Source organism: Rhinopithecus roxellana, chromosome 1, assembly GCF_007565055.1.
Source record: "Rhinopithecus roxellana isolate Shanxi Qingling chromosome 1, ASM756505v1, whole genome shotgun sequence".
Taxonomy (NCBI): domain Eukaryota; kingdom Metazoa; phylum Chordata; class Mammalia; order Primates; family Cercopithecidae; genus Rhinopithecus; species Rhinopithecus roxellana.
Window position 1 is genome coordinate 120,201,057 of NC_044549.1, and position 12,846 is coordinate 120,213,902.

Genomic DNA, 12,846 nt, shown 5'->3' on the forward strand with positions numbered 1-12,846 from the left:
ATCTATAGCCTTCCAGAAAGTATTTCTTACATTTAGACTTAATGATATAAAACTTGAAAGTCAAAATTATTCTTTGATCCGTGGGCTACAGAATGGATGTTGTGTTAGCAAGCATTAAAACTTTTGTCTTCTTGTATATCTCCATCAGAGCTCTTGGGTGAACAGGTACATTGTCAGTGAGCAACAATACTCTAAAAGAAATCTTTTTTTCTAAGCAGTAGGTCTCAACAGTGGCTCTAGAATATTCAATAAGTCATGCTATAAACACATATGCTGTCATCCAGGCTTTGTTATTCCATTTAGAGAGCACAGGCAGAGTAGATTTCGTATAATTTGTAAGGGCCCTGGGATTTTTGAATTGATATATGAGCGCTGGCTTCAACTTCAAGTCACTAGCTACATTAGCCCATAACAAGAGTCAGCCTGTACTTTGAAACTCAGAAGGCAAGAACTGACTTCACCTTTCTAGCTAGGAAAGCCTTATATGGCATCTTCTTTTAATATAAGGCTGTTTCATCTTCACTGAAAATCAGTTGTTTAATGTAGCCACCCTCATCAATGATCTCAGCTAGATCTCCTGGATAACTTGCTGCAGCTCCTACATCAGCACTTGCTGCTTCACCATACACACTTTCATGTTACAGAGATGGCTTCTTTCCTTATCTCATGAACCAACCTCTGCTAGCTTCAAATTTTTCTTCTGCAGCTTCCACATCTCTCTTAGCCTTCCCAGAATTTCTGAAGAGAGGTAAGACCTTGCTCTGGATTAGGCTATGACTTAAAGCAATGTTGTGGATGGTTTGATCCTCCATCCAGACCACTAAAACTTTCTCCACTTCAGCAATAAGGGTGCTTTGCTTATCATTTGCGTGTGCACTGGAGTAGCACTTTTCATTTCCTTCAATAACTTTCCCTTTGGATTCACAACCTGTCACAAACAGTTAGTTGGGTGCAAAAGGCCTGGCTTTCAGCCTATCTCAGGTTTTTAAATGCCTTCCTCACTAAGCTTTATCATTTCCAGTATTATATTTCAAGTGAAATACATGTGAGTCTTCCTTTCACTTGGACACTTAGAGGCCATTGTGGGGTTATTAACTGGCCTAACTTCAACGTTGTTGTGTCTCAGGGAATAGTAAGCCTCAGGAGAGGAAGAGAGATGGGGCAACAGCTGGTCTGTGGTGCCCCATCTCTCTTGTTAGAATACATACATTTATCAATTAAGTTTGCCATCTTATATGGGCATGGTTTATGGTACTGCAAAACAATTACAACAATAACATCAAAGATCACTGATAACAGATCACCTTATTTTATATATACATAATATATAATAATAGTGAAAATTTTTAGAAGGTTCAAAGTTATATTATTTTGAGTTATAACCGTCTGCTTAATACAATTACACCATTTTCACTTCTAAGAACCATCTCATAATTTAAAGAATGATATGGCTGAGAAAGATACTTTGGAAGCCATTTTTAGGCATTGCTGAATTTAAATCATCTTCCAAATACTACATTCTGCCCCTTTCTTTATTGTAATAGTTTATCTGAAAGTACAAAAAAATTAGTAAATTGCTTTTACTATGCAATTCTGAAATATCAAGTCTACTGCCTCCAATAAAAAATTAGTAACTCCTTTTATAACATTAAGCTCAAGTCATTTGTAAAGACAGTGTCAACTGAAACTTTTTGGCACTTACGACTAATCCATTATAAACAACTGTCAGTCTTAAAAACACAGTTCCAGTAAACATGTAGTTACACTGGGAACAGATAAGAAAGTACAAGGTCAGCATGGTTGCTCATGCCTGTAATGCTAGAACTTTGAGAGGCCAAGGCAGATGGATCATATGAGGACAGGAGTTCAAGACCAACCTAACCAACACAGCAAAACCTGTCTCTACTAAAAATACAAAAAGAAATTAGCTGGGTGTGGTGGCACTTGCCTGTAATCCCAGCTACTCAGGAGAGTGAGGCATGAGAATCACTTGAACCCAGAAGGCAATGGTTGTAGTGAGCCAAGATCATGCTACTGCACTCTAGCCTGGGTGACAGAGACTATGTCTCAATTAAAAAAAAAAAAAAAAAAAAAAAAAAGACAGAAAAGAAAAAAGGAAAAAAGAAAAAAAAAAAAAAAAAGAACGAGAAGCTCACTGGCTATGCTAAACCAAATAAATGAAACACAGCCAAACTGATTTTACACCATGGGTCTATACAAATAAATAAACAAAATTCTATCCTATTTTTCTGTATTTTTCTTACATTTCCCCTTATACAAATATAAGAATGTTCCATTTTATTCACTTCAATAGGACAAAGTCCTTGGAGAAAGACTGAAAAGAGCTGATAATCAAACTCCCAAATTTTATGCTTATTTCTTGTTCTAGCGCTATCAATTTTCTGACATATTTAATGTAGGCAGGAAAACGTTCTCAGTAAATTGAGCATTTGAGTCTACAAATGTCTTGAAGCACTCTTGCAAGTTACGCATATCCCATGTCGCTTTTGGTTTCCCATCTCTTCTTTGCTTCAAACCTCCATGCAAGTTTCTTCTTTTTTCGGGCAGCCTGTGAATTTTCAACCTCCTTTTTGGCTTTTACAAAGTTGTGGCAGGCAACTGCTTTGGCAATTTTTACACCAAGCTCTCAAGTAGCTAGCTGGTTTCTGAGTTCCTCAGTCTTCTCAATATTCCACTCCTCCAAAGACTGGTCTATCCTTTCTTCAAGGCCTGATTTCTCAACTTTTTTCCCTTTAACATGGGGGTCAAATCTATCATTGACTCCAAAATACTGAGTAAGCTCCTTCCACTGGGTTTCATTTGAGGACTGTTCACTGTGAGAATCTTTTTCACTCCTCAGTTTATCTTTTCTGGAGCATTTTTTTTCCCCTCTGAATCTTGAGGTTGCGCTTTTCTGCTCAGAATGTTTTTTATGTAATTCTTGAAATTTATTCTACATGTCTAGGGGAATTCCAGAAGGACACTCTTCATAGGCATTACATTCGACTCTGTTTCAGTTTTGGGTTCATCTATCGAGAATCTAGGATTTCTGTTTTTCTGATACTCCCATCCTCTTTATCTTCTTGTAAGTTCAGTCCAGAGTCCTCCAATGTAGCTTCATCTTCAGAGTTTCACTCAACATCACTTTCATTTAGGCCAGGAGGTAGCAGCCCACTCCACATCTTTTCTTCTGTCAGAAAGCAGTCACCTGGCGGCCATCTTAAAACGCCGTCCAAAAATGTTTTAAATATTGGGAGAGTTACCAAAATGAGACACAGAGACACAAAGTGAGCACATGCTGCTAAAAAAAAAAAAAAAAAAAAAGGCACCAGTAGACTTGCTCAAGGCAGGACTGCTACAAATCGTCAGTTTTTTAAAAAACGCAATACCTGCAAAGCACAACAAAGCAAAGTGTAATAAAACAAGATTTCCCTAAAGTATCTGCCTCCAACAGCAAAAAGCAGGCATGCTTACTGCACACTATATGCTACTTGGGTTTCCTAAACTCAGGATTCCTCTTCTATAACACATTCAACTGCATTTGCAGGCAACCACCTGGGTGCATTCACACCCCACTCCTGTAATTCAGGGGCAAGGAAAACTGACACAAATTATTGATGCTCATGTCACCTGTGCCATGAATAATAAAGTCCTCTATCTCTGATCGTGGAAACTCATGTCTTCTGATAGCATCAATGAAACCATAAGAAGCTAACCAGTTAGCACGTAAATAGAATAAAATTTCAAACTCTACACAGTTGTTGACACACACCTTAGGAGTAAGACTACGTTAGCCTTAGAGGTAAAATACTCTAGACCCACCCAAAGATTGAAAACAAACCTTGAAAAGATCTAATTGGTCCATCAAAAATTTGATTGCCCACTGAAACAAAATGCAATGCTTAGTTTAAAAAAGATAAATTTCAAACTGTCAATAATATGATACCCAAAATATTTAGCATATAACAAAAAATTATCAGACACGCAAGGAACCAATTAAATATCAGGGAAGTAGGGGTGGGGTGGGGTGGGGGTGGCATGAAAAGTAAACAGAAACAAATCGAAAACGAAACAGATATTAGAATTACCAAACAAGAATTTTTAAAAAGATTTATGCAGTAGGCAGAACAGTGACCCCTCAAAGATATCTATATCCTGATGCCTAGAACCTGTGACTGTATTACATAACATAGGAGAATTAAGATTGCAGATGCAGTTAAGGTTGCCAATCAGCTGACCTTAAAATAGGGAGCATATCCTAGATTATCCAAGTGGTACAATCACAAAGATCCTTAAATGCTGAAGACAAAGCAGAAGTATCAGCATCAGAGTGATAAACTAGGAAAAAGACTCATCGGCTATTGTGGGCTTTGAAGACGGAAAGAGGCCAAGAGCCACAGAAGGAAGGCAGCCCCTTCGAAGCTGCAAAAGGAAAGAAAATACTCTCCTAGAGCTTACAGAAAGAAACACAGCCCTGCTGACATCTTGGCTTTTGCTCAGTGAGTACCATTTCAGTCTTCTCCTTTCCAAAACTGTAAGATAATAAATTTATATTATTTTAAGCCACTATGTTTGCAGTAATTTGTTACAGCAAAACAAGAAATTAAAACAAGCTATTAAAACTACATCTAAGTATTTAAAGGAAAAGATAGAATGAATTAACAGATAGAGATCCTCAGTAGAAAAATAGAATCTATTAAAAAGATTCAAAATCTAGAACTGAAAAAATACATTATTTGAGACAAAAACATTCACTATATGGGCTTAACAGCAGATTGGATACTGCAGACTAAAAGATTAGAGAACCTAAGTACAGAATAATTGAAACTGTACAAACTGAGGCACAGAAAGAAAAAACACTGAGAAAAATAAAACAGAGTCCCTGTGACTCATGAAACAATATCAGTCTAACACACATGAACTGTGTCCCCAAGGGAAAAAGAATAAAGGAGGATAAACAGAAAAACAGTTTCAATAAAATAATGTTCAAAACTTTTCTGAATATATGTATGTACATATATAGATAAAAATTTATAGACCCAAGAAGTTCAAAAAGTCCCAGGCAGGATACATACAAAGAAAACTAAACCTAGCACATAACAACCAAATTTCTGAAAACCACGATAAAAAGGGAAAACCTTAAAAGCAGACAAAGGAAAAAAAAAGATATCATATAGATAATGATTAAAAACGTCTGCTTAGGTATCATCAAAAACTATGCAAGCCAGAAGACAACAGAACATTATTAAAAATGCTGAAAGAAAAAAACTAGAAATCTATTCCCAAGTAAATTATCCTTCAAAAATTAAGATATAATAAAGACATTTTCAGATAAAACCTGAGAGAATATGTCACCAGCAGACTTGATGTACAATTAATATTTCAGGCTAAAAGAAAATAATGCCAGATCATACTTCAAATTTACATAAAGGAAGAATGCAAGGAATGGTAAATAGTAGGTACATAAGTTTTTTTTCCATTTCTTAACTTTTTTAAAAAGAAACTGTCTAAACAAAAATAATTTATTATGGGGATTCTCTTATTTAACAGTTTCAATTTATGGTGAAGTTTTTTCTTTGTTTGTTTTGTTTTGTTTTGTTTTTGAGACAAGATCTTGCTCTGTCGCCCAGGCTGGAATGCAGTAGCACCATCATGGCCCACTGCAGCCTGGAGCTCCTGGGCTCAAGTAATCCTTCCCCTAAGCCTCTGGAGTAGCTGGGACTACAGGTCCACACCACCACACCCAGCTAATTTTTTTATGTTTTGTTGAGATGAGGTCTCGCTATTTTGGCCAGGCTGGTCTCGAACTCCTGGTCTCAAGCAATCCTCCCACCTCAGCTTCCCAAACTGCTGAGACTACAGGCGTGAGCCACCATGCTTGACCAGGATTTTCTTTCATATAGAAAAAATAGTGTATGACAGCAATAGCACAAAGGAAGGAAAGGAGTAAAATATAAGTGAACTCTGGGAAGGCTCTTATACTCACAGTGGTATAATTTTAATTCACTGTAGATATGACCACATTAGATATGATCATATAATCATGAAATACAATGTAATCCTTAGAGCTACTAAAAACAAAGCCAAGAGAAGAGAAAAGCATAAAATACTAAAAAAAGAAAAATACATTAATCTAGAAGACAAGAAGGAAGCAAAAAGGAAACAACAATCGAAACAAAAACCAAAAGTACAACTATAAAACAAATAAGATAATGAATTTAAACCTAACCACATCAATAATTACACTTAATACAAACGTGTCAAACATTCTAATTAAAGGCAATGACTGTCAGACTGGATAGAAAAGCATAGATAGATAGATAGATAGATAGATAGATAGATAGATAGATAGATAGATAGATAGATAAAGAGGTAGTTTGGTAGGCTGGTAGGTAAGTAGTCAGATAGATAGACAGATATAAATATAGACATAGTTTAGACATAGACAATTTAGAAAACAGACTGGAAAAAGAATTTCATGCAAACACTAATCAAGAGGAAGCTAGAGCAGTTCTATTCATATAAAAGTAAACTTAAAGACAAAAAGCATTACAAGCAAATTTCTGAAAACCACAATAAAGAAACAACCTTTTGAACTAACCCTTTTAACATATGAAATTTCTCTCTGTCAGAGAAAAAGAGACAGAGACAGAGAGAAATTTCATATGTTAAAATGGTTAGTTCATAAAGAAGATATAATAGTTGTAAATGTGTACGCTTATTGCAACAGAGCTTCAAAATACATGAAGCAAAACGTGACAGCACTAAAAGAGGAAACCAAGAAATCCACAATTATAGTTGGAGAATTTAACACTCTTCCCCCAGTAAGTGAAAGAAACAGATCCAAAAAAAAAAAAACACATAAAAGATTTGAAAAACACTATCAATCAACTTTATCTAATTGGCATTTAAACAATACATCCAACAACCGTAGAATATACATTCTATATAAGTGCACACTGAATTTTAACCAAGATAGACCATCTCATGGGCCATAAAACAAATCTCACATTTCCAAGGACTGAAGTCATACAGAGTATGTTCTCTGACCTAAATCAAATTAAAAATAAATAATAAAAATATATCACAAAAGAATCTCAAATGTCTGGAAATTAAGCACCTCATTTCTAAATGACCTATGGATCAAGAAAAAAGTGACAAGTGAAACTAGAAAATATTTTCAAGTACATAACAATGAAAACAGAATATATCCAAAGTTGTAGGACACAGCTAAAACATTGCTTAAAAGTCAATTTACACATTTGTGATTACATTAGAAAAAGAAAGGTTTAAAAATTAACACTCTAATCTTCCACATTAAGAAGCTAGGAAAAAATTAAATCAAAAGTAGAAGAAAATAATAAATGTTGGCCAGGCGCAGTGGCTCACACCTGTAAACCCAGCACTTTGGGAGGCCGAGGCCGATAGATCACTTGAGGTCAGGGTTGGAGACCAGCCTGGTCAACATGGTGTAATCTTGTCTCTACTAAAAATACAAAAATTAGCCCGATGTGGTAGCATGCGCCTCTAATCCCAGCTACTCAGGAGGACTGAGTCAGGAAAATCACTTGAACCCGGAGGGCGGAGGTTGCAGTGAGCCGAGATCACACCACTACACTCCAGCGAGACAGACAGACAGAGAGAGAGAAAGAGAGAGAGAGAGAGAGAGAGAGAGAGAGAGAGAGAGAGAGAGAGAGAGAGAGACAGAGAGAGAGGAAGAGAGAAACAGAGAGAGAAAAAAGAGAAGAGAAGAGAAGAGAAGAGAAGAGAAGAGAAGAGAAGAGAAGAGAAGAGAAGAGAAGAGAGGGGAGAGAGAGAAGAAGAAGGAGGAGGAGCAGGAGGAGGAGGGAGGAGGGGAGAAGGAGGAGGAGGAGGAAGAGAAGAAGAAGAAAGAAAAAGGAGGTGGCAGCGGCGACGACAGCAGAAATCAATGAAAACAGAAAATGGAGACATCAACAAAATACTGTATCGGCTCTCAGAAAATACCAATGAAATCGATAAACTCCTAAACAAGACTAATAAAAAAGAGAGGTGATATGTGAATTATTAATATTAGAAGAAAAGGGGCTTAACACTGCAGATCTTACAAAAATTAAAAAGATAAATATTATGAATGGTCTTGTGCCAATACCTTTTATAATTAAATAAAATTCCTTAATTTTGTTTAAATTTCAAATTCCTTGAAAATTACCAAAACTGACACAAGGAGAATCCAAAAGTCTGATTAATCATTTATCTGCTTAAGATTTTGAATTCATAATTAAAATCCTTCCCACAAAGAAACCTTTGGGCCTAGGTAACTTCATGGGTGAATTCTATCAAACATTTAAGACAATGGTATCAGTATAATTCAACTAAATGAAGTTTCTACATACATTGAAGATGTAATTTTAATAAAGCAATTTTATCAGAAATATATTGAAAACACTAACTTCTGATTTTTCCCTGAGTTTAGTAGCTCTTTGGCAAAAACACCAAAAGTAGAAATTGTTTTCAAAGACTAATTTTTTTCTTTCTTTTTATTATTATTATACTTTAAGTTCTAGGATACATGTGCACAACCTGCAGGTTTGTTACATATGTATATATGTGCCATGTTGGTGTGCTGCACCCGTTAACTCGTCATTTACATTAGGTATAACTCCTAATGCTATCCCTCCCCCCTCCCTGTGGGGGGCCTGGTGTGTGATGTTCCCCACCCTGTGTCCAAGTGTTCCCATTGTTCAGTTCCCACCTACGAGTGAGAACATGCAGTGTTTGGTTTTCTGTCCTTGCGATAGTTTGCTCAGAATAATGGTTTCCAGCTTCATCCATGTCCCTACAAAGGACATGAACTTATCCTTTTTTATGGCTGCATAGTATTCTATTGTGTATCTGTGCCACATTTTCTTTTTTTTTTTTTTTTATTATACTTTAAGTTCTAGGGTACATGTGCATAACGTGCAGGTTTGTTACATATGTATATTTGTGCCACGTTGGTGTGCTGCACCCATCAATTCGTCAGCACCCATCAATTCATCATTTATATCATGTATAACTCCCCAATGCAATCCCTCCCCCCTCCCCCCTCCCCATGATAGGCCCCAGTGTGTGATGTTCCCCTTCCCGAGTCCAAGTGATCTCATTGTTCACTTCCCACCTATGAGTGAGAACATGTGGTGTTTGGTTTTCTCTTCTTGTGATAGTTTGCTAAGAATGATGGTTTCCAGCTGCATCCATGTCCCTACAAAGGTCGCAAACTCATCCTTTTTTATGGCTGCATAGTATTCCATGGTGTATATGTGCCACATTTTCTTAATCCAGTCTGTCACAGATGGACATTTGGGTTGATTCCAAGTCTTTGCTATTGTGAATAGTGCTGCAATAAACATACGTGTGCATATGTCTTTGTAGTAGAATAATTTATAATCCTTTGGGTATATACCCAGTAGAGGGATGGCTGGGTCATATGGTACATCTAGTTCTAGATCCTTGAGGAATTGCCATACTGTTTTCCATAATGGTTGAACTAGTTTACAATCCCACCAACAGTGTAAAAGTGTTCCTATTTCTCCACATCCTCTCCAGCAACTGTTGTTTCCTGATTTTTTAATGATTGCCGTTCTAACTGGTGTGAGATGGTATCTCATTGTGGTTTTGATTTGCATTTCTCTGATGGCGAGTGATGATGAGCATTTTTTCATGTGTCTGTTGGCTGTATGAATGTCTTCTTTTGAGAAATGTCTGTTCATATCCTTTGCCCACTTTTTGATGGGGTTGTTTGTTTTTTTCTTGTATATTTGTTTGAGTTCTTTGTAGATTCTGGATATTAGCCCTTTGTCAGATGAGTAGATTGCAAAAATATTCTCCCATTCTGTAGGTTGCCTATTCACTCTGATGGTAGTTTCTTTTGCTGTGCAGAAGCTCTTTAGTTTAATTAGATCCCATTTGTCAATTTTGGCTTTTGCTGCTGTTGCTTTTGGTGTTTTAGACATGAAGTCCTTGCCCATGCCTATGTCCTGAATGGTACTACCTAGATTTTCTTCTAGGGTTTTTATGGTATTAGGTCTAACATTTAAGTCTCTAATCCATCTTGAATTAATCTTCATATAAGGAGTAAGGAAAGGATTCAGTTTCGGCTTTCTACTTATGGCTAGCCAATTTTCCCAGCACCATTTATTAAATACGGAATCCTTTCCCCATTTCTTGTTTCTCTCAGGTTTGTCAAAGATCAGATGGCTGTAGATGTGTGGAATTATTTCTGAGGACTCTGTTCTGTTCCATTGGTCTATAGCTCTGTTTTGGTACCAGTCCCATGCTGTTTTGGTTACTGTAGCCTTGTAGTATAGTTTGAAGTCAGGTAGCGTGACGCCTCCAGCTTTGTCCTTTTGACTTAGGATTGTCTTGGCAATGCGGGCTCTTTTTTGGTTCCATATGAACTTTAAAGCAGTTTTTTCCAATTCTGTGAAGAAACTCATTGGTAGCTTGATGGGGATGGCATTGAATCTATAAATAACCTTGGGCAGTATGGCCATTTTCACAATATTGATTCTTCCCATCCATGAGCATGGTATGTTCTTCCATTTGTTTGTGTCCTCTTTGATTTCACTGAGCAGTGGTTTGTAGTTCTCCTTGAAGAGGTCCTTTACATCCCTTGTCAGTCGGATTCCTAGGTATTTTATTCTCTTTGAAGCAATTGTGAATGGAAGTTCATTCCTGATTTGGCTCTCTGCTTGTCTGTTACTGGTGTATAAGAATGCTTGTGATTTTTGCACATTAATTTTGTATCCTGAGACTTTGCTGAAGTTGCTTATCAGCTTAAGGAGATTTTGGGCTGAGATGATGGGGTTTTCTAAATATACAATCATGTCATCTGCAAACAGGGACAATTTGACTTCTTCTTTTCCTAACTGAATACCCTTGATTTCTTTCTCTTGCCTGATTGCCCTAGCCAGAAATTCCAACACTATGTTGAATAGGAGTGGTGAGAGAGGGCATCCCTGTCTTGTGCCAGTTTTCAAAGGGAATTTTTCCAGTTTTTGCCCATTCACTATGATATTAGCTGTGGGTTTGTCATAAATAGCTCTTATTATTTTGAGGTACGTTCCATCAATACCGAATTTATTGAGCGTTTTTAGCATGAAGGGCTGTTGAATTTTGTCAAAAGCCTTTTCTGCATCTATTGAGATAATCATGTGGTTCTTGTCTTTGGTTCTGTTTATATGCTGGATTACGTTTATTGATTTGCGAATGTTGAACCAGCCTTGCATCCCAGGGATGAAGCCCACTTGATCATGGTGGATCAGCTTTTTGATGTGCTGCTGAATCCGGTTTGCCAGTATTTTATTGTGGATTTTTGCATCGATGTTCATCAGGGATATTGGTCTAAAATTCTCTTTTTTTGTTGTGTCTCTGCCAGGCTTTGGTATCAGGATGATGTTGGCCTCATAAAATGAGTTAGGGAGGATTCCCTCTTTTTCTATTGATTGGAATAGTTTCAGAAGGAATGGTACCAGCTCCTCCTTGTACCTCTGGTAGAATTCAGCTGTCAATCCATCTGGTCCTGGACTTTTTTTGGTGGGTAGGCTATTAATTGTTGCCTCAATTTCAGAGCCTGCTATTGGTCTATTCAGGGATTCAACTTCTTCCTGGTTTAGTCTTGGGAGAGTGTCAGTGTCCAGGAAATTATCCATTTCTTCTAGATTTTCTAGTTGATATGCGTAGAGGTGTTTATAGTATTCTCTGATGGTAGTTTGTATTTCTGTGGGGTCGGTGGTGATATCCCCTTTATCATTTTTTATTGCATCTATTTGGTTCCTCTCTCTTTTCTTCTTTATTAGTCTTGCTAGTGGTCTGTCAATTTTGTTGATCTTTTCAAAAAACCAACTCCTGGATTCATTGATTTTTTTGGAGGGTTTTTTGTGTCTCTATCTCCTTCAGTTCTGCTCTGATCTTAGTTATTTCTTGCCTTCTGCTAGCTTTTGAATGTGTTTGCTCTTGCCTCTCTAGTTCTTTTAATTGTTATGTTAGAGTGTCAATTTTAGATCTTTCCTGCTTTCTCTTGTGGGCATTTAGTGCTATAAATTTCCCTCTACACACTGCTTTAAATGTGTCCCAGAGATTCTGGTATGTTGTATCTTTGTTCTCATTGGTTTCAAAGAACATCTTTATTTCTGCTTTCATTTCGTTATGTACCCAGGAGTCATTCAGGAGCAGGTTGTTCAGTTTCCATGTAGTTGAGCGGTTTTGATTGAGTTTCTTAGTCCTGAGTTCTAGTTTGATTGCACTGTGGTCTGAGAGACAGTTTGTTATAATTTCTGTTCTTTTACATTTGCTGAGGAGTGCTTTACTTCCAATGATGTGGTCAATTTTGGAATAAGTGCGATGTGGTGCTGAGAAGAATGTATATTCTGTTGATTTGGGGTGGAGAGTTCTATAGATGTCTATTAGGTCCCCTTGGTGCAGAGATGAGTTCAATTCCTGGATATCCTTGTTAAGTTTCTGTCTCGTTGATCTGTCTAATGTTGACAGTGGAGTGTTGAAGTCTCCCACTACTATTGTATGGGAGTCTAAGTCTCCTTGTAAGTCTCTAAGGACTTGCTTTATGAATCTGGGTGCTCCTGTATTGGGTGCATATATATTTAGGATAGTTAGCTCTTCCTGTTGAATTGATCTCTTTACCATTATGTAATGGCCTTCTTTGTCTCTTTTGATCTTTGATGGTTTAAAGTCTGTTTTATCAGAGACCAGGATTGCAACCCCTGCTTTTTTTTTGTTCTCCATTTCCTTGGTAGATCTTCCTCCATCCCTTTATTTTGAGCCTATGTATGTCTCTGCATGTGAGATGGGTCTCCTGAATACAGCAGA

At 37.1% G+C, this 12,846-nt stretch overlaps 1 protein-coding gene and 1 pseudogene across 3 annotated transcripts in view; both read right to left on the reverse strand.

Moving 5' to 3' along the window:
• DENND1B (DENN domain containing 1B) overlaps nt 1-12,846 on the reverse strand; it is a 288,795-nt gene that overhangs the window by 251,369 nt on the left and 24,580 nt on the right. The gene's annotated exons all lie outside the window — the stretch shown is intronic.
• On the reverse strand, nt 2,486-3,182 carry LOC104658277 (annotated as a pseudogene).